This window comes from Dryobates pubescens, chromosome 21 (assembly GCF_014839835.1).
Source record: "Dryobates pubescens isolate bDryPub1 chromosome 21, bDryPub1.pri, whole genome shotgun sequence".
Taxonomy (NCBI): Eukaryota; Metazoa; Chordata; class Aves; order Piciformes; family Picidae; genus Dryobates; species Dryobates pubescens.
In genome coordinates, this window is record NC_071632.1 from 21,744,306 (window position 1) to 21,764,218 (window position 19,913).

At 43.5% G+C, this 19,913-nt stretch overlaps 1 protein-coding gene across 3 annotated transcripts in view; it reads right to left on the reverse strand.

Moving 5' to 3' along the window:
* Positions 1 to 16,858, reverse strand: part of ZMYND11 (zinc finger MYND-type containing 11) — a 100,792-nt gene extending 83,934 nt beyond the window's left edge. For all 3 annotated transcript variants that reach the window (XM_054171456.1, XM_009899353.2, XM_054171455.1), the window contains exon 1: positions 16,640 to 16,858. The gene's annotated coding sequence lies outside the window, so the exon portion shown is untranslated. The remainder of the gene's footprint in view (positions 1 to 16,639) is intronic.
* Between the last annotated feature and the right edge of the window lie 3,055 nt (positions 16,859 to 19,913).

Genomic DNA, 19,913 nt, shown 5'->3' on the forward strand with positions numbered 1-19,913 from the left:
TATTTAAGCTGGGTTATGGTGGAGCTCAGGGAGGTCAGAAAAAGTGATCAGCATAGTTCTGCTAAATAAAAGCTTAAAGGCTTGGTACTGCTATGTATGTGACCTAAAGTGAAAAGTATTTTTGGTGAAATGCTTTCCAAAGACAATGCCAAGACAGATACCTAAAAAATGCTGAACAGACCAAAATAAAACCAGGGAGAACCACAACTTTCAAAAGCAACGCATCATCCTGAATCTCTTTTCTGCATAAAGACATAGCACATTATGTACTTTTTATTAGCAAATGAAGCCATGTAAAAACAACCACTAACAATAAGGAACATTCACATTTATATGCAAGTTACAAGGTATTTTCAAAGCCATTTTTTTCTCTTTCTAGAAAATAAAACACAAAAATCCCCACTCTTTTTGTGAACAATCTATTTGAGTATGATTTCACTCACAAGTACTATTCAGAAACATTTTTGGAAGCCATTTTCAAAATACAAACCTTCTAAAAACTTTCTTCCATGTACTTATATCTGTGCCAAATTGGGTGTGGATGAAGCATATCTAAGCAGACCTCAGTATTTTTGGAAGAACACTGAAACAGTTCTCGTAAATATTAGACTGCTATGATTATGCAATGTGGGCTAATACTGGATTATTTTTAACTCCTCTGGAAATCCATTCCAGGTTAATATTGATTATTAGTATCAATCAGTTTTAAGACTAAGCTTGCAGCTTTAAAAAGTTTGTATTTCTACAGAACAACTCTCCACAACAGGATGTGGCTTGGGTTCTTTCTCTCAGCTGCCTGTTACTGTACGGTAACACACAGCAAGTTCTTCCTACTTTAAGCAGGATCCTGAGATACTGAGTGACAAATGACAAAATGTGCCTTTATATATAGAAGCAGATGACTGCCACATGCAGATCTCTTACTGCCTAAGGCCTACTGACATGTATACACACCACCACAAAAACTGACTTCCCTTGGTACACATGTAAAATCCATGCCAAGTAACTTTGCAAATATATATATGTAGTTTTATCTGCAATACAAATAGGTATTATCTCTCCTACCAATGAATGATAGCCATTCCTGCTGCACAATGCACACAAATCACCAACTTAAACCATGGTATACCAGCTTTTCCAGGAATGTTTCCTACCAAGCACTCTTGAACTACATTTCATCTTGTATTTCTTTCCTCATCTCTCCTAGATTTTAGTTTTCTCTTCTCTCTCCTTTGTCTCCATTACCCCTTTGCTCTATTCCTTTACACTTGCACTTTATGGACTGCACTTTCTCTTGTTCCACAAGCTCTGAAAACCTAAACTCTCCTAGGAATGCCATTACTTAATGTATCACTTTAGGTGTTTTCTGTATTGTTCCAGACTGTATTTATTCATGCACAAATACTAAATGTAATTTGGCACAGGGATGCTTGTGACTTTTATCTCCTGTGCTGTTATTTTGTAAACTGCCACAGACATATCATTGCTATGTAAATAAACAACAGCACCAAATCCAGGTGAAACTCTGCAGAAACGTAGGTAGTCGGAATGCAATTTTCCAAACTGGAACTTGGTCATGACGAGCAGGCAAGCATCCCTGCTCCTGTGGAAAGTACCAACAGATCACAAATGGCTTGGGTAAGTCAAAATTGGAACTACATAGATATATAGAGGAAAATTCCAAACACAGTACACATCATCTATCACTTTGCTGTTATCTAGCACACCTGCCAAGAGTGCTAAAGCCTCATTAGCAAACACCTTCTCAGGGCTACCTCCCATTGCAGCTTGCTGTAGCTTGAGACACAAGAAGTGAAGGTCATCATTTAAATTCAAGACAAAGCGACTGTAAAGCAGCATTCTGCCAAGATGGGGGCTCCTGTGACAACAGCTAACCAGCAGATCACCGAGTTCGGCAGGCGAGTTCATAGCAACAATTCAGTGGAACTTGGAAGAAATGCTCAAAAATAGGGATGTAATTTCAAACTGTCAAGAGCTTTTGTTTCTAATGTTTTGTAACATAGACATGAAAAGGTTTGCTCTTCATTTATTTGTTTGATAATCATCTGGCCACCACACCCACCAGAAAGGACTGAATTTTGGGATTTTGGAACACAAGCCCTATGAAGAGAGACTGAGGGAGCTGGGGTTGCTTAGCCTGGAGAAGAGGAGACTCAGGGGTGACATTATTACTCTCTACAACTACCTGAAGGGAGGTTGTAGACAGGCGGATGCTGGTCTCTTCTCCCAGGCAGCCAGCACCAGAACAAGAGGACACAGTCTCAGGCTGCACCAGGGGAGGTTTAGGCTGGATGTTAGGAGGAAGTTTTATACAGAGAGAGTGATTGCCCATTGGAATGGGCTGCCCAGGGAGGTGGTGGAGTCGCCATCATTGAGGGTGTTCAGGAGGAGACTTGATGGGGTGCTTGGTGCCATGGGTTAGTTGATTAGGTGGTGTTGGGTTGGTTGATGGGTTGGATGCGATGATCTTGAAGGTCTCTTCCAACCTGGTTTATTCTATGTAATTCAACAAGCATTTAACTCTGCCACACCAAGGGGCTTCAGCTTGCTTCACTGGCAGCTACATACTCTTTCCCTTGATACCTTCTGAATTGCAATCCAGCTGCCCAAAACCTCTTACAAAAGGCATCATCAGATCCTGGAAAAAACCTGCAAGGATGCTGCATTAACAGATTTTTGCTTTTATTATCCTCAGTTTACTTTTTCCTTTGCCATGCAGCTGGGTTTTAGCACCTTTCTTTTACATTTAACCTCACTGAGTTGCCTTCCATAATTGAAGTCCCTATTTACTGGTACAGAAATGCAGTGTGGACATAGCACATGCAGCTGAGTTTGTAGCCTGTTCAGTGTTCTTCCCAAAGAAAACAAGCAGAATTACGAGTTCCTGGTTTAACCTGCCTGCACTGAGGTCTTACTCAGCAATGGCATTCATGAGACCTCTAGACAAATTCCTGTTCTGCATTTAGACTCATTTACATCATGGTGTGTCACTTAAAGAAAGACATCACATCCCAGAGTGCCCAGATTATAACAAGAAGTTGTACCAAAATTGTCACAGGTTAATATAAAAAAAGCTGAGGAGCTATTAAAATAGTTTGAGAGTGAAGCCACTGAAAAATTTGCTTATTAAGAAAACACTGCAGGTAAGATGAACAACTGACCTCTTGGTCTCTGCTGAAGGTAGAGCAACACTTGAGAGATACTTAACATGATCATAACCACACCTTGGACAGACCTTTCAGTGTCCATCAGAAAAGCACAAGGAAATAAGCCAAGGGATCCAAATGGAGACAGAATTAGCATCACTGGACGCTTAGTTTTAATCTAACAAAACGGAAATACAGTTCCCATCTTCATATGAAACAGGACTTTCTTGCTCCATCTGCATTCAGACAGACTAGGACAGTATGTGCAAAGAGCGTGAACTTTTCAGCTCTGTAGGGAAATAACTGAGAAGCTCACAGGTGACCATTCCAAAACTGTTGCTGCCAGCTGCCTTGCTGCCAAATAACCTGCCATCTAAGACAAGACACTTGCCAACTTCAAACCAACAAAAGGTTTATTTCCTTGTGAGTAGCTCCATCTCAGACACTTATCTTCACTTATTTTCACTGCCACACATCAGCTGTTGCCACATTTTTCTTCTTTTTAAAGATCAAGATCACTGGGCTTTTACTATTGCCCAACAGCAGTGTTTACAGCTTAGGAAACTCTTCCTGCTGCAGAGTTTTTCAAAGACAAACTTTCCCCACATTTTTACAGGATTATACTTAAAGAATAAGCCATTTCTAGAGTATTTTTGGAGAAAACTTAGTTTTAACTTTAAAACATGGCTTTCATTTTCCTGCTCACAAACTACATCTGTTATGAAAATATTTAATAGCAAACTGCTGCCTAATTAAATGACTTAATGTTGCAAAACCGTAGTTAAAAGCAAAAGAACTGCCAAAGAACATCAAAATCAGGGTGTTTTTTCCCTTTGTTATGCTGTACATTTTTTTCTATTTTTGTTATGTACCAAAAAAAGAAGAGTTGGGTGATAAGAGCACAAATTCACACAGTTCTCCTTTATTGTGTTTATAGCTTGGGATGTTTATAGCTTGTTTGCTTTTTCCTTTTTCTTGTTGTTTTTTTTTTTCCCAATGACATTTAGAAGCCAACAACCCAACTGAACTCTTCAACAGTGTCCAATAGGTAGATGACCTAGCTGCAGTGTGATTAAGCAATCTAACTGCTAGATCAATGAATGCAGCATGAATTTAAATGGCTGCAAGCTTCTCCAAGCGTAAGATTAGAGACTGAAAACAGGTTTCCTACTTTTTACTTTTGAAAGAAAATGTAACCATTTGTTTAAAAACCTCCATCACGTTTTCCTGATAGAAATAATACACTATTATTCTAATACATCATTACTAAACCATGTACTTTTATTGTCAAAGACCTGACTATGTTTTGCTGTTCTTATGCTGAGTAACCTGATTCAAGGAAAAAGCAGTCTCTCCTCAAGAAACATAATGGTGCTAGGATCTGGTCCAAAGTGAGCTGTTATCTCAGGCGTGAAGATAATGAATGTTAATTTAGAAAAATGTTCTTTCAACTCCAGGGTTTTTTTCAGATGATCAATCAGGCCTGGAAATGTGTGCATGCGCTCTTCCTCTCACAGGCTTGCTCGCTCTGTCACTCAGCCATGAACACTTCATTATCAATTCTCATTCCCAGACATACACATTTTCTGTGTAAACTAATACTGCTCCACTGAAGTCAACAGTGCTGCATCAAATGATATAGTGAAGAGACCGGTCCCATCTCACTGCTGTGACATGTGCACCTTGACTTGCACTTCATGAGCATTTCAAGCCAAGCTCTCCCTTTTTTCCCCTCACACCTACACTTCCCAGATCTTGTTTGCACTCAACAACCGCCATGGCCTTTCACTAACTCGCCCCTCAAGGTCTCTTATCTCAGAAACACAGAATCAACCAGGTTGGAAGAGACCACCAAGATCATCAGGTCCAACCAATCACCCAACCCTAACTAATCAACCAGACCGTGTCACTAAGTGCCTCATCCAGTCTCTTCTTGAACACCTCCAGGGACATCGACCCCAGCACCTCCCTGGGCAGCCCACCACAATGGGCAATCACTCTTTCTGTGATGAACTTCTTTCTCAGATGAAGCCTAAACTTCCCCCTATGCAGATCGAGACTTGTTCTGTTGCTGGTTGACTGGGAGAAGAGACTGACACCCAGCTAGCTACAATCACCCTTCAGGTAGTTGTAGACAGCAATAAGCTCTCCCCTGAGCCTCCTCTTCTCCACCATGTACTGCATAGATATGGCTGTTTTCTGCAACAAAGGAATGAACTTGAAGAGAAAGCACTGCAGTGGGAGGCTGCAAGACATTCAGAGAGGAGGAGAACAGGCCTGACCTAGAAAGGAGCAGGTTTTAAGATTATCAACTAAAATGTTCATTTATTGCAGTAAAGTAAAACATTCCAAAATGGAATTAAAAAAAAAAAAAAAAGAAATCTGCATATGTGAAAGCAGAAACCATGACCTCATGACTACTCTTTGAGAACTAGTGTGGAAAATAAAGTATTCTATAGCTTTCTATACCAGAACTTAGCTGATTTTTTTGCCAGCTTTTTAGGAGATATTTGCTGTTGGCAATGGCTGGGGACAAGATTGGATTACATGGCATGCTGGTTTGATCAGGACAGTTCTCATTTAAGAGCCAAGCAGAAACTTGGTTATCATTCCTTCCTTCTGGCCCAGGAAACACTGTAACTGCTTATTCACTAACCTGGCAGAGCAAACCCCCTTCTCCTTCTAGGCTCCTTGGTGCACCGGTACTCAAAGCATGTGCACCATCAGTTAGCTTTAGCTGATACTTATCAATACTTCCTGGGCCTCTATAAGGGACAAAACCCATTCAATTTTATTGAAAGTTACATGTCTTCAGAAATTAGTGCTACAAGTGAAGATTGTGCTTGGATTTTTGAGGGAAAGAGCATCAGCATGCATTAGAAAACCTAGTAAAACTGACACCTGAGATATTGCCTGAAAAACCTATTTCCTAAAAGGTACAAGTTGAATAACAAGAGGAGATCTCCTGTATGGAATCAGAGAGAACTCAGGAGTATGCTTCCAATTAGGAGGCTTTAGAAAGAAGCCTTCTGGGAGCAAGCAGAGTGGAAAGCACAGCAGAAACAGAAGAATCTCTCTCTTACAACAAGTATTTCCTGTAAGTCTATTTGCTTCAAGTCTGTGTCAGAAGAAAAAGAAGACAAAGCTACAAAACTGAGATGCAATTACAGATTGAGAATGGCCATGTTTCTTGCTTTCCAAAATTATCAGTCTGAAATGCTTCCAGGCATGCATCAGCACTTTCCTTCAAAAAGATGCAAACAAACAAAGAAGATTTTAATACAGTAGCTTTTAAACAACCTGACTGTACACTCTGCTTAGACTGAGAGGAGATCAGATGCAGTGAGTCACAAATGACCCGTGTCCCTTCTCACTTTGCCAAGACCAAAAAGTTTTCAGAAGGCTATTTCAATTGGTGAAAAGAAATTCAAATTCTTTTTTATTGAGAAAATGTTCATGTCGATGTCAAGTTATTCAGTATGCTGTATTATCTTCAAATGTCAGTTTGCACATGAAACACCCAGCTTCCTGAGAAAAATTTCATGCAGTTAGTTCTTAGCAACACCCTAAAGTCTCAACTACACTTACATGAAGCTGGTGCTGGTCTGGTACCAGTGTGTGTGTGGGGGGGTGGGGGTGGGGGGAACGGGAAATCCCTTGCTTTTAGTTAATATAGACAGGAAAAAGGCTTTCTGAGATTTCTGCACTGCATAGCACAACAAAAATAGAAGCACAGGGTGAGTACATTACTCTTTCTAAACTTTCTTGCAAGGAGCAAAAAGAAATGCTTAGCTTTTGCAGGTGTTAATGAACAGAAGGAGTCAAGGTAGTTCTCAGAAATCATAGTATGATGTGATTATTAAGCTTGCTTTCACATACATGACTTCCATCGTTTTGAAACTGTTAAAATTCTCTCTTTCCTAATGTATGTTTCTAGCTTTCTTAATGTAAAAGTAAACTCTTCCTTCTCATACTGCTGTCGGCTTCTCCAGTAGGAATCTTTGTATTTCTTCTTTTACTAGTTTATTTATAATGGAGGCTTTCAGTAACATACAGCGAAAATGTTAGAATTCACTAATAGAAAACTGTGGTCCCTGTTTCCATTGTTCTTTCCCCAGATGCTGTAAATTCCTTTAACATTCATGTAGACAAGGTGCTGTAACTTCAGTGGGAACAATCATCAAATGTAACATGCAGCATGTGCAAAACCAACAAGAGTCACACCGCTGATATCCAAAAGGCATGAGAAGTGCCTGCACAACACTGGGTAGTCCAGCAGAAGAAACAAAAATAAAACAGTGGCGTCCCCCAGGGATCAGTGCTGGGCCCCATCCTCTTTAACATCTTCATTGATGATCTGGATGAGGGGGTTGAGTCAGTCATCAGCAAGTTTGCAGATGACACCAAGTTGGGAACAGATGTTAGTCAGTTAGAGGGTAGAAAGGCTCTGCAGAGGGACCTTGACCGACTGGACAGATGGGCAGAGTCCAATGGGATGGCATTTAATAAGTCTAAGTGCCGGGTGCTGCACTTTGGCCACGGCAACCCCATGCAGAGCTACAGGCTGGGGTCAGAGTGGCTGGAGAGCTGCCAAACGGAGAGGGACCTGGGGGTGCTGATTGACACCCGCCTAAACATGAGCCAGCAGTGTGCCCAGGTGGCCAAGAAGGCCAATGGCATCCTGGCCTGTATTAGGAATAGTGTGGCCAGCAGGAGCAGGGAGGTCATTGTGCCCCTGTACTCTGCATTGGTTAGGCCACACCTTGAGTACTGTGTCCAGTTCTGGGCCCCTCAGTTTAGGAAGGACATCGAGACACTTGAACGTGTCCAGAGAAGGGCAACAAGGCTGGTGAGAGGCCTTGAGCACAAGCCCTATGAGGAGAGGCTGAGGGAGCTGGGATTGTTTAGCCTGGAGAAGAGAAGGATCAGAGGCGACCTCATTGCCCTCTACAACTACCTGAAGGGTGGTTGTAGCCAGGTGGGGGTTGGTCTCTTCTCCCAGGCAACCAGCACCAGAACAAGGGGACACAGTCTCAAGTTGTGTCAGGGGAGGTTTAGACTCGAGGTGAGGAAAAAGTTCTTCACTGAGCGAGTCATTCGTCATTGGAATGGGCTGCCCAGGGAGGTGGTGGAGTCGCCGTCCCTGGAGGTGTTCAAGGGGAGATTGGACGTGGCGCTTGGTGCTATGATCTAGTTGTGAGGTCTGTTGGAACAGGTTGGACTTGATGATCCTTGGGGTCTCTTCCAACCTTAGTTACTGTGATACTGTGATACTGTGATACATTACAGAAAATTATACAGGCAACCCTAATTATAACACTGCTTTCTGGAATGTGGGACTTGTATGTAAGTTTGAATTTTAAAAAATATTTCATGAAAATAAACTTGATTCAGCAGCATGCTCCAAAGCCTAGGCATTGCTATGTCCATGGGAAACAAGTGTTTATAGAATAGAATAGAACAGAACAGAACGGAATTAACCAGGTTGGAAGAGACCTTTGAGATCATCGAGTCCAACCCATCATCCAACACCATCCACTCAACTAAACCATGGCAACAAGCACCCTATCAAGTCTCTTCCTAAACACCTCCAATGATGGTGACTCCACCACCTCCTCGGGCAGCCCATTCCAATGGCCAATCACTCTTTCTATGAAGAACTTCTTCCTAACATCCAGCCTAAACCTCCCCTGGGTGCAGCTTGAGACTGTGTCCTCTTGTTCTGGTACTGCTTGCCTGGGAGAAGAGACCAACCCCCACCTGGCTACAACCTCCCTTAAGGGAGCTGTAGAGAGCAAGAAGGTCTCCCCTGAGCCTCCTCTTCTCCAGGCTAAGCAACCCCAGCTCCCTCAGCCTCCCTGGGCTGTGCTCCAGACCCCTCCCTAGCTTTGTTGCCCTTCTCTGGACACATTCCAGCAAGTCAACACCTTTCCTAAACTGGACACAGGACTCAAGTGGCCTAACCAGTGCTGTGTACAGGGGCAGAATGACCTCCCTGCTCCTGCTGGCAACATTGTTCCTGATATAGACCAGGATGCCATTGGCATTCTTGGCCACCTGGGCATACTGCAGGCTCATGTTCAGCTTACTATCAACAAGTACCCCCAGTACCTCAAGTACCTCTGTGCCTGGCTGCTCTCCAGCCACTCTGACCCCAGCCTGCAGCACTCGTGGGGTTGTTGTGGCCAATGTGTAGAACCTGGCACTTGGATCTGTTAAATCTCATGCCCTTGGACTCTGCCCATCTGTCCAGCCTGTCAAGGTCCCTCTGCAGAGCTCTCCTAGCCTCTAACAGATCAACACCTGCCCCCAGCTTGGTGTCATCTGCAAACGTACTGATGATGGACTCAATGCCCTCATCCAGATCATCAATAAAGATATTAAAGAGCACGAGGCCCAGCATGATCCCTGGGGGTCACCACTAGTGACTGGCTTCCAGCTGGATGTGGCACCATTCACCACCACTCTCTGGGCTCAGCCCTCCAGCCAGTTCCTAACCCAGAACAGAGTGCTGCTGTCCAAGCCACGATATATATAAATGCTCAAGGTGTCCATCCTTAATCTATTGGTAGCAATAAATTTTCTTCAGTGAACATCAGTTTTCATCAGTGAACAATCAGTGGCCTATGATTACACTTTAAGAAACAGCAATTCTTTTGTTTTGATTTTGCACAATTCTCAAACTGAATGGAACAGAATAAACCAGTTTGGAAAAGACCTTTGCCATCATCGAGTCCAACCTATCATCCAACACCATCTAATCAACTAAACCATGGCACCAAGTGCCTCATCCAGTCTTCCTAAACACCTCCAGTGATGGTGATTCCACCACCTCCCTGGGCAGCCCATTCCAACAGCCAATCACTCTTTCTATGAAGAACTTCTTCCTAACATCCAACCTAAACCTCCCCTGGCACAGCTTGAGACTGTGTCCTCTTGTTCTGGTGCTGGCCGCCCAGGAGAAGAGACCAACCAGTTTAAGTACTTGCTTGGGGATTAGGCATAAACACTGGGTTGAAACCTGTCTCTGAAGTCAGTGACAGCTCAGCAGATACTGATCACAAAATTAACACAAAAGGAAAACTGAAGAAACATACCCAGCACCATTCTGAGGCAGGATTTCCATTTTACTTTGTGCATGTGGATGCGCACACTGCAGCGTTACGCAAGGCACAGCCTATCTATCTCCCCTGTGGAAGCTTTCACTTACTGGCAGTGACATCAAGCAAATAATATTAAGGCACCAGCAGACAACATGGCCTTGCCTGTTAACTTGGTTCCTTGCTTGAGAAGCATCTGCAATTGCAAGCAGGTATCTGAACTGTGAGACCTCTCTTACTGGATGCATAAATGTTCTCTGAGACTTAATAGAAAATGATGATAGTGTGCTGCGAAAGATAAAGCTCTCTCGTCTCTCAGATCTTGTCAAAGATTTGTTGAGCAATAAACATATCTTACATCCCTTTAATTTATTTTTCACTGTATATAATTTCCAGCTGCTTTGGGATTCAGATTGTCATTTTCTCTCAGATCCATTTTGTTTCACTTCATTGCTTTTCCAAAAGGTTCCAATAAGCCTAACGTTGAAAGATAAGAATCACTTTGCTAAAATCAGTGAACTAAGTACCACATCCCACGCGACTCCCAGCCACCTCTCTGGAAGACCTGACAAAAATGCCATGCTGCAAGTACATGAGATGGAAGAACAAATGCCCACTGTCCAAAATGCTGCTTTGGAGTACTACACCTACCAGTAGATTCCTACAGTCTGTGACCAAAGATTAGTTAAGTTAGCCGCATTAAAATCATGGGACATAAGGCAAGATGGTTTCATGTTTATTTTTAACATGCTAACAAAGGAAAAGAAAAGAAAGCATTGGAGAAATGAGAGGTAAACAGCAGTATAATTAACTCGTCTTTTTAGATGGCTAGATCTGAAATCAACAGTATTCTGTGATGGACAAAAAGAAATTAACACAGTGAGGCCAGCTCTTTGCATGCAAACAACAGTTTCCACAGACAAGGTGAGTGGGATGTTACTGGTACTTTTGTAGGCATTCTTGACTTTATTTTTAACCAGTAAGTGGATTTTAGCACTTCAGATTTCACTATCTCTGTGGCTACAATTATTTGTTAAGAATCAATTTCCTTTCATACGAGAAATGAGAGTTGTATGAAGAGTCATAACCATTAATTCACTATGTTTTACTCTGCAACTACTTAGAGTTGTAGAGTATAAAGGTATATAAAAAGACACTCTGACTGTTGGCACACCAGTATTTTACTTGTGTTTTTCAACATTTTTTTAATTTTGAAATTACAAACATTCTGGCGCAGCCATTTTAACTAATGCCATACTCTAAGCTCCAATTATATATGTCTCTACACTTTCACAGCAGAAACTTCTGATCATTAGTGAAGTGGAGAATGAGAGATTGGAAGAGAATCAAAACTGGTATTTTTGTACACAAAACTCTGAGTAACTACATTCTGGATTTATCTACATGGTGTAGGATCAGGCTCTCAAGAGCTTTAACTAGGGTTCATGGACATGCCAGAGTAGATCACCACTGGGCCTGCTGTCACCTGCTCACAAGACTAAAATACCCTATTTGTCTCAGGGAGAAGAAAACAGAAGAGAGACATAAGAGGTATGAATGAAACCTTACTAAAACATAAGGAAAAAGATCAGTCTCAAACACAGCTTGTGATTCAAGTTAGTTTACCCTTTAATAACTTGTGTATTCAAAGGAACCAGTTGCAGCCATCTTACACCAAAAAGAATTTGAAGCCAACAGTGTATTACAGCATGACTTCAAACAGTTGGTAGAACAGTATAGTTGGAGCAAGTGGCTGATTTACTCCTTTTGAAACAAAAACAATGCTAAAATCCATTATACAGTTGTCTCCGTTTACTAAAAACAACATAAAAGTCATACAAGTCAATGTTCGCAGCTTAGTCAAAAATAAATGAATGAGTTCCGACTGGCTCAATTAACTTGGCGGCAGACACTGGTTTGAACAGATGACAAAACTAAGTTTAAAGACTAGAAATGAAAATACGGGGAAGAACTGGCTTGACCCAGCCCTGGTGTCACAGGTTGATGCATGTAAAGAGGCCTCTGAAATCAGAGAGCTCTGTGTGCTGCAGGAGTTCACCCATTCAGGCTAGAGGCTGCAGTGTTCATTAGACTGTATAGAGCCACTCTGGTGTCTAGCAATCTACTTCCACTACACCCAGGAATTTTGGAGGGGCAGGGGAGCAGGGTTGAAAAAAAGATTATTTCCCACCATTTAAAGACAAATTAGAGCTGTATTTCAAGAAAACATTTTTCACACTTGTTTTGCATTTTCTATAGATGACAAGATACTCTCTCACCACTACCAAATTTGCTTTTTCAGTATTGTACTGAAAATCACTTTAAACTTTTTTTTTTTTTTTTAGGAATTTAAGCGTTAACTTAGTGAGAAATTCCTGCAAAGTGGAGTTATTACCTCATCTTATAAACTACCTATTTTGCAGACTATGATCTCTCAACTGGCAGATTAAACTTTAGAACAATAACCCAATTATGAGCTAAATTTATTCAACTGATGACAAATCATCCAGAACCTGAGGAGAACAATCTTTGTTCACAACATTTAACATAAGCAACACTAAAATGTATAAGCTATATAGATGACATATATTGCTCTGTGCAGCTACTAAGGGCACCATGCTCCAAGTACTACACAACTACTATGGGCATGTTCATCACATCCTGCTCCTAACAGAAAAAAACAAACACCAAAAACCTACACAAAAAGCCTACCCTTGAAGTAAGCACTTGGCCAGTGAAACAACCCAGCATTTGATGAACCAAGATTGTGGAAGGCTGTAACTACAAAAAACTAGTTACAGATTATGTCCCAAATTAGTGAACCTAGGTTCACTGGTGTTGGGTAGTCAATTTCAAAACAACTCTCCCAATTCCAAAATTTCCACCAATTCTCAAACTGTGAAATGAGATGATTTTCTAGCAACCAGTGCAGACCAGTGCAGACACTTATGGAGAGGTTTAGATACCAAAACCAAAAAACACCTCTTCAAATGCTTTCTTGATTGATTTATTTTTTAAGTATTTAATTCTAATTCAGAGACTGCAGATAAAACAGTTCAGTGGTCCCCAAGCTATGGTTCACTGGTAGAAATGCACAAAATTCTGGATGTAGCCTAAGCTGCTTCAAGGCAAGTTTCAGACCTCATTCCATACAATTTTCTTTTCCAGGAGGACCACATCACTAACAGTACCCAGTAGGCTGTATTTACCTGCAAGCTGGAAGTGCCAAGCACATTTCACAGCTTTTCACCATCTCATTTGCTCTCCAGATGATTTTAGGCTGAAAAGATGATTCAGGCTCTTCTCCTGCAGAAGTCTTAAGTCTTTTCCTAAACAGTTCCTTCTACTTTCTGCTACGAGGGCAGATGGAACCCCCAAACAACCAGCACACTAGCTACGTACAGATCACCTACTACCTACCAATAGGATGGACACACAGTACCAGGTTACAGCAAATGACCTAAGAGTCACATATTGTATGCACAGCAATTACAGTAATGAAATTCTTCTTACCTCTATAGCATTCATTTTTTCCCCAAATAGAAGTATTTTCTAGCTCACAATATAGAAATATTTTCACAAACTACAAATAATTTTAATTTATGGCCAACAAACTCCTTTTTTTATTACCTTTATATTATAGTCATAGTTGTGATTGCTTCGATTAAAAAATAAATCAAAACGCCAGTTTAACTGCTATGGAGGGCACTTCCCTGTTAAATTAATGCTATAAAGCTCCAAACTGTGGAAGAAGAGCATCTTCTAGCAGACCACAGAAGTCTTAAGACCACCACCCAACACCCACATGCTCACAACTCCCCTTACACAGTTGACTTCATCACTAGGTAATTTCCAACACACTATCCAGCTCATGAGACAGTGTGAAAGACTCATTTTTCTCAGTCCTTTCATGCTCAATCTGATACCAAATAGCCTCTTCTGGACTGCAGAGACTACCACCCATAGCACAATCAACAGTCATCAACACAGTAACTTTTCTGCTATTCACTGCAGAAAGATAAAAGTGCTGTTATACTACCTAGCCCATGTACCATTCCCTTCCCCATACAAGTATCTGGTCAAAGCAGAGAGGGTTTGTTTAGGCATGAAAAAGCCAGCATCAAGCATAAAGTCATGCAGAAAATTATTCTGTGGGCACTTTCACTTTTATACAAAATAGCAGTCAACAAACTGTCTACTTCCCCAAAGACATTCTACAGTGCACTCAGAATGGTTAGCAACAATTGTTTTAAAAAAAAAGAAATATTAAAATGTGGAGAGAGGCCAGGTCCTTCACACCAAAGGATGAAGAACTAGAAAAACCCAGGGCACTGAAATCTGAACAACAAAACTAGCATTTTCCTTCCCACAATTCCCCCCCTCCAACACCTGTCTCCATGATCACTAGTCCCAAAGAATGTAACAATTTCCTACAAAGGACAGCAAAGAAAGTACAACATCAGCGTATCTTGGACAGTAAAGCGTTTTCTACTTCTGTTCTTTTCCACTGCAGTAAGATCTCAAAACTGCAATAAATAGTATTACTCCTACAATACAGAAACTGTGGCAGATGACTCCATGGTGTTAAGATGACAAATTATACAATTAGAAAAGCAACCAGCACGGAACTGAATTTTTTACTCCTTTTCCTATTTTCAAGCGATCACAGGTCTAGGTTTTCTGAAGTTCTGCTTGCCACGTTCACAGAAGACAAAAAACCCACAACATTCCCTAAGTTTGCTGTTTTCAGAATAAGCCCCAAAAGACACGTGAAGTTTCCCCAAGTCCTTAACATCACTATTTTACAGCAGGACTGCTCTCTGAAATGCAGGAAAGTCCAGAAAGCACACCCAAGCTCCCCATCATCTTTACCATAGGAAATCCCACACCTGAGCTTGTGTCCACCCCCTGTGAAATACAAGAGTGGAGATAGGCCTTTGAGGTAGAGATGAATCAAAACAGCTCACAAAGTGAACCCAGGACGGTTATATCGCGACGCGTTTTCAAGGACAGGTGCACACAACCACCACCACCCCCCCACCCCTCCCAACCACCAAAGGCAAGACCATCCGTGGTTCAGATTCTCCTAAGATCCGACCGGCAGGTCCGGCGGGGCTCTGGGAGCACCCTTTCTGGCCCGGGGAGCGAGTGCCCGGAGCCAATGGGGAAGGTGAAGAAGGCCCTAGGGCTATAGCGGGAGACAAGGCGCTAGGGCAGCAGGGTTACCCTCGGAGCCAGAGGCCCCCGTCCTGCCTTCTCGGCAAGGCTGTCCCCGCCGCGGGGGTGGCGCAGCCCGCCCGCAATCGCCCTGGGGGAGGAAGGCTGGGGCTCTAAGTTCAGCCCTTGCCCCCCTCTGCCTCCCCGCAGGGAAGGGAATCAGGGCGCCTCTCCCGCCGCGGCCGGCCTGCGGGGGCCTGCTGCCTCTCTCGAGTAGCGACTCGGTGCTGTCGAGCAGCTGCCATTACTCGGGCCAAGACTCGTCCTCCAAGCAGACATCCCCTGCTCCAGCGAGGAAATGTGGGGACTGTGCGAGAGAAAGGAAAGGAGTGGAGAGGGAAACGTAGTGGGGAGCAAAGTGGTCGCCACGCGTGTGGGAAAAACGCGGGGGAGCCCCAGGCAGGTTGCAGCGCTGAGGCCGGGCTGCGCCACACCCCGCTCGGCCTCACCGCTCACTCGAGTCCCCGGCTCCCCCGCTCCTGCAGGCCCGCGCGGAGCGCTGCAGGCAGCGATTCCCTTAACGCGCCCCTCTCCCCACCCCATCTCCTCCCGCCTCGACCCCAAGCAGGCTGCAACTCGGCATGGGGGGCGCGGGGGACGCGCTGCCGCCGCCGCCTCCTTGCCTAAACCCAACCGGGAAAGGTGTGGGGACAAAAAATAATCGCCGTTAATAATCACACGCGCTCCGCCGATGTCCCCTTCTCCTCGATTTCCAAGTGGGCTGCCAGATAATCCTGCCCACTCCGAAAAAATGAAAGAATAATAATAAAAATATCCCGCCTTCTATCTACCCCCCCCCCCCCCCCCAGCCCCACACATTTTATTATGAAGTAGAATTGCTCCCCCAGCCCCATATGGCACCCTGCGGCGCAGGAGTACCCCCTCCCCTGGTGCCCAGCCCTTCCCCTGTCCCCTCTCCCCCATCTCCTTGAACCAGTGTGTACATGATTTTGTAGTTTTTTAAGGCGCCATGTTTATAATCCTCCATCATATTAAAAATCCACCCAGCATGAGACACGGCATCTCTCGCACCCCAAAGCCAGGGGAGGCAAACACAGAAATATCCACAGGGCTGTAAATTCACACACACACACCCCCAGCTCCCGCACCCCCCCCCCCCCCCCCCACACACACACACTTTAAAGTCTCACTCACCTTGTGCTGCTGGCGCTGATTCTGTTGCTGCAGCGGGGGAGAAGTTAAGCCAGGGGAAACTTTTCAATCCCTTCCCCAGGCCGCTGCTGTCTCCTCCTTCCACATATTTTTTCCCTCAGAGTTTTATTGTGTCTGAATTTTCTCTCCCTCTCTCTCTCTCTCCTCTTCTGTCTGTCCACAGTTCAGGTTTCTGGGGTAAACAGGGTTTAGGATGGTGCTAGGGATATTTGGGAGAAGGAGAACTCTAGTGGTGTCTGCTGGAGTTGCCGTTTGTTTCTCTTTTTTTTTTTTTTTTTTTTTTTTAATAATACGTTTGAAAAGGATTTTTATTTATTATATACGTATTCTATCATACTCTTAGATCTGGACCCTATAGTATTGCAGAGGAAGACTGTGCTGCTTCTCCAAGTTTAACTTGGAGAAATCCAGATAATGTTTTTGAAAGTGGATGTGCACCTTGAGCAACAGAAACTGCAACATACAGAATCTATAGTCTGTCTCAAAGTTGGTTATTTGTTGCAAGTTGTAGGTACGAATTTCACTGCAGGATAAGGATATGTAATAATACAAAATACTTTATATGCACACATGTGTGCAAGTAGCAAGAAAATGTGCATTTTTTCCTGTTTTTATATGGACTGTGCACTAAAAAGAATAAATGTCTAGGCAAGTACATTCTGAAGTTTCTGAAATATTTAAGGAATTATTTAATGGAAAAGTAACATACTTCACAATTAATCTTTCTAGATATGACATGTTTTGTTAAAACACACTGTAAACTTAATTCTACAGACACTTATGCATGCAAATAATCATAGTCGTATGAGTACCCATTGGTATTACTGAAATAGTGGACTGCTAATGATGAAAAAGATGCAGCAATTGTGCCTGGTCAGGGTTTGCACATGAAAGTTTTTTCCTGTGTGTTTGGTAAATAAGATTTCTAGTAGTGTTTAAAACACATTCTGTTTGAGTCTGCTGCATCAGGACTCTACATTCTCTTTTTAAAATGAAAGTGTAAATAACAGTTGCACAGAAGTGATAAAGCTTTACTTCTATTGCATATTTAAATATGAGAGAACATTTTACATTATCTAAAATAAATAAAAAGGAAAGAAAGTGCTGGTAATCTGCTTTCAAAGGGTGCTTGAGAGATTGGGCAAATACTAAACAGTAGTAGTGTATTAACTGCATTATATTGCTTGTATTAATAAAAAGGAAATTAAATTTTCAGGCAAATTTTTAAGTAAGAAGGGATCTACCATCAGCATAATTACAAAAAGGCAACATTATGTTAAGCATGTAGTTGTGATGTTTGGCTCTGATTTCATCAAAACATGTAATTTTCAAAAGACATTTGATAGATATATATGCCAGGTTTCCATGGGATATTGCTGGCTTGGCTGCCGTAGGCTTCTCTGAAACCCTCTCATACAATTTGCATCTGAGCTGTATCTATATAAGAAAAAGCCCTGTTTCGGTCCTTAAAATTTCTACTCTTTCCACCATGCAGTCGAGCTTGCGTGGTTAGGACACACTGATTTTTGCATCCAGAAACAGAAGAGAAGCTTTGCTAGCAGCAAACAATCATCTCCTGTTCTTCAGCCCGAACAGCAGCTACCCCCTGCAGCTGCCCACCTGGGGGGAATTTCCATAACTCCATCCCAAAGCTCCAATTCCTGTCTCTTTAGCAGAAAGGTGTTTTACTCTGTCATAGTGCCTTCTCCTTACCTATGTAAATACTGATTTAACTCGGAAGTTCAGGTATCTTGAGTATAAAGATTGTAGCCCTTTATCTCTTTGGGATTCAAAGGGAACTGTCAAATAAATATTTAGGCCACAGTTTCACCAGTGTGGGAAACTTGTGCAGGGTTGAAGCATAATGGTTAGAATAGAATAGAATAGACCAGGTTGGAAGAGATCTTCAAGATCATCGTATCCAACCTATCATCCAACACCACCTAATCAACTAAACCATGCAACCAAGCACCCTATCAAGTCTCCTCCTGAACACCTCCAGTGATGGTGAGTCCACCACCTCCTCAGGCAGCCCATTCCAATGGGCAATAACTCTCTCTGTGTAGAACTTCTTTCTAACATCCAGCCTAAACCTCCCCTGGTGCAGCTTGAGACTGTGTCCTCTTGTTCTGGTACTGCTTGCCTGGGAGAAGAGGCCAACCTCCGCCTGTCTACAACCTCCCTTAAGGTAGTTGTAGACAGCAATAATTTCACCCCTGCGTCTCCTCCCCAACTCCCAGCTCCCTCAGCCTCTCCTCATAGGGCTTGTGTTCCAAGCCCCTCACCAACTTTGTTGCCCTTCTCTGGGCACGTTCCAGCAAGTCAACATCCTCCCTAAACTGAGGAGCCCAGAACTGGACACAGGACTCAAGGTGTGGCCTAACCAGTGCAGTGTACAGGGGCAGAATGACCTCCCTGCTCCTGCTGGCCACACTGTTCTTGATACTGGCCAGGATGCCATTGGCCCTCTTGGCTGCCTGGGCACACTGCAGGCTCATGTTCAGCCTACCATTGACCAGTACCCCCAGGTCCCTCTCTGCCTGGGCACTCTCCAGCCGCTCAGACCCCAGCCTGTAGCACTGCATGGGGTTGTTGTGGCCAATGTGCAGAACCCGGCACTTGGATGTGTTCAATCTCATGCTGTTAGACTCTCCCCATCTGTCCAGCCTGTCGAGGTTCCTCTGCAGAGCCTCTCTACCCTCCAGCAGATCAACTCCTGCCTCCAGCTTGGTGTCATCCACAAATTGACTGATGATGGAGTCAATGCCCTCATCCACATAATCAATAAAGATGTTAAAGAGCATGAGGCCCAACACTGATGATCCCTGGGGCACACCACTAGTGACTGGCCGCCAGCTAGATGTGGCACCATTCACCACCACTCTCTGGGCTCGGCCCTCCAGCCAGTTCCTCTGAGCTGGGGCTCAGAGTGCTGCTGTCCAAGCCAGGGGCTGACAGCTTGGCCAGGAGTTTGCTGTGGGGGACAGTGTCAAAGGCCTTACTATGTCCAGGCAGACTACATCCACAGCCTGCCCCACATCCACCAGGCATGTCACCTGGGCATAGAAGGAGATCAGGCTGGTCAGGCAGGACCTGCCCTTCCTAAACCCATGCTGGCTCGGCCTGATCCCTTGGCCACCCTGTAAGTGCTGTGTGATTGCACTGAAGATGACCTGTTCCATAATCTTGCCTGGCACTTAGGTCAGGCTGACAGGCCTGGCTCATCCAACCGGCCCTTCTTGTGGATGGGCACCAC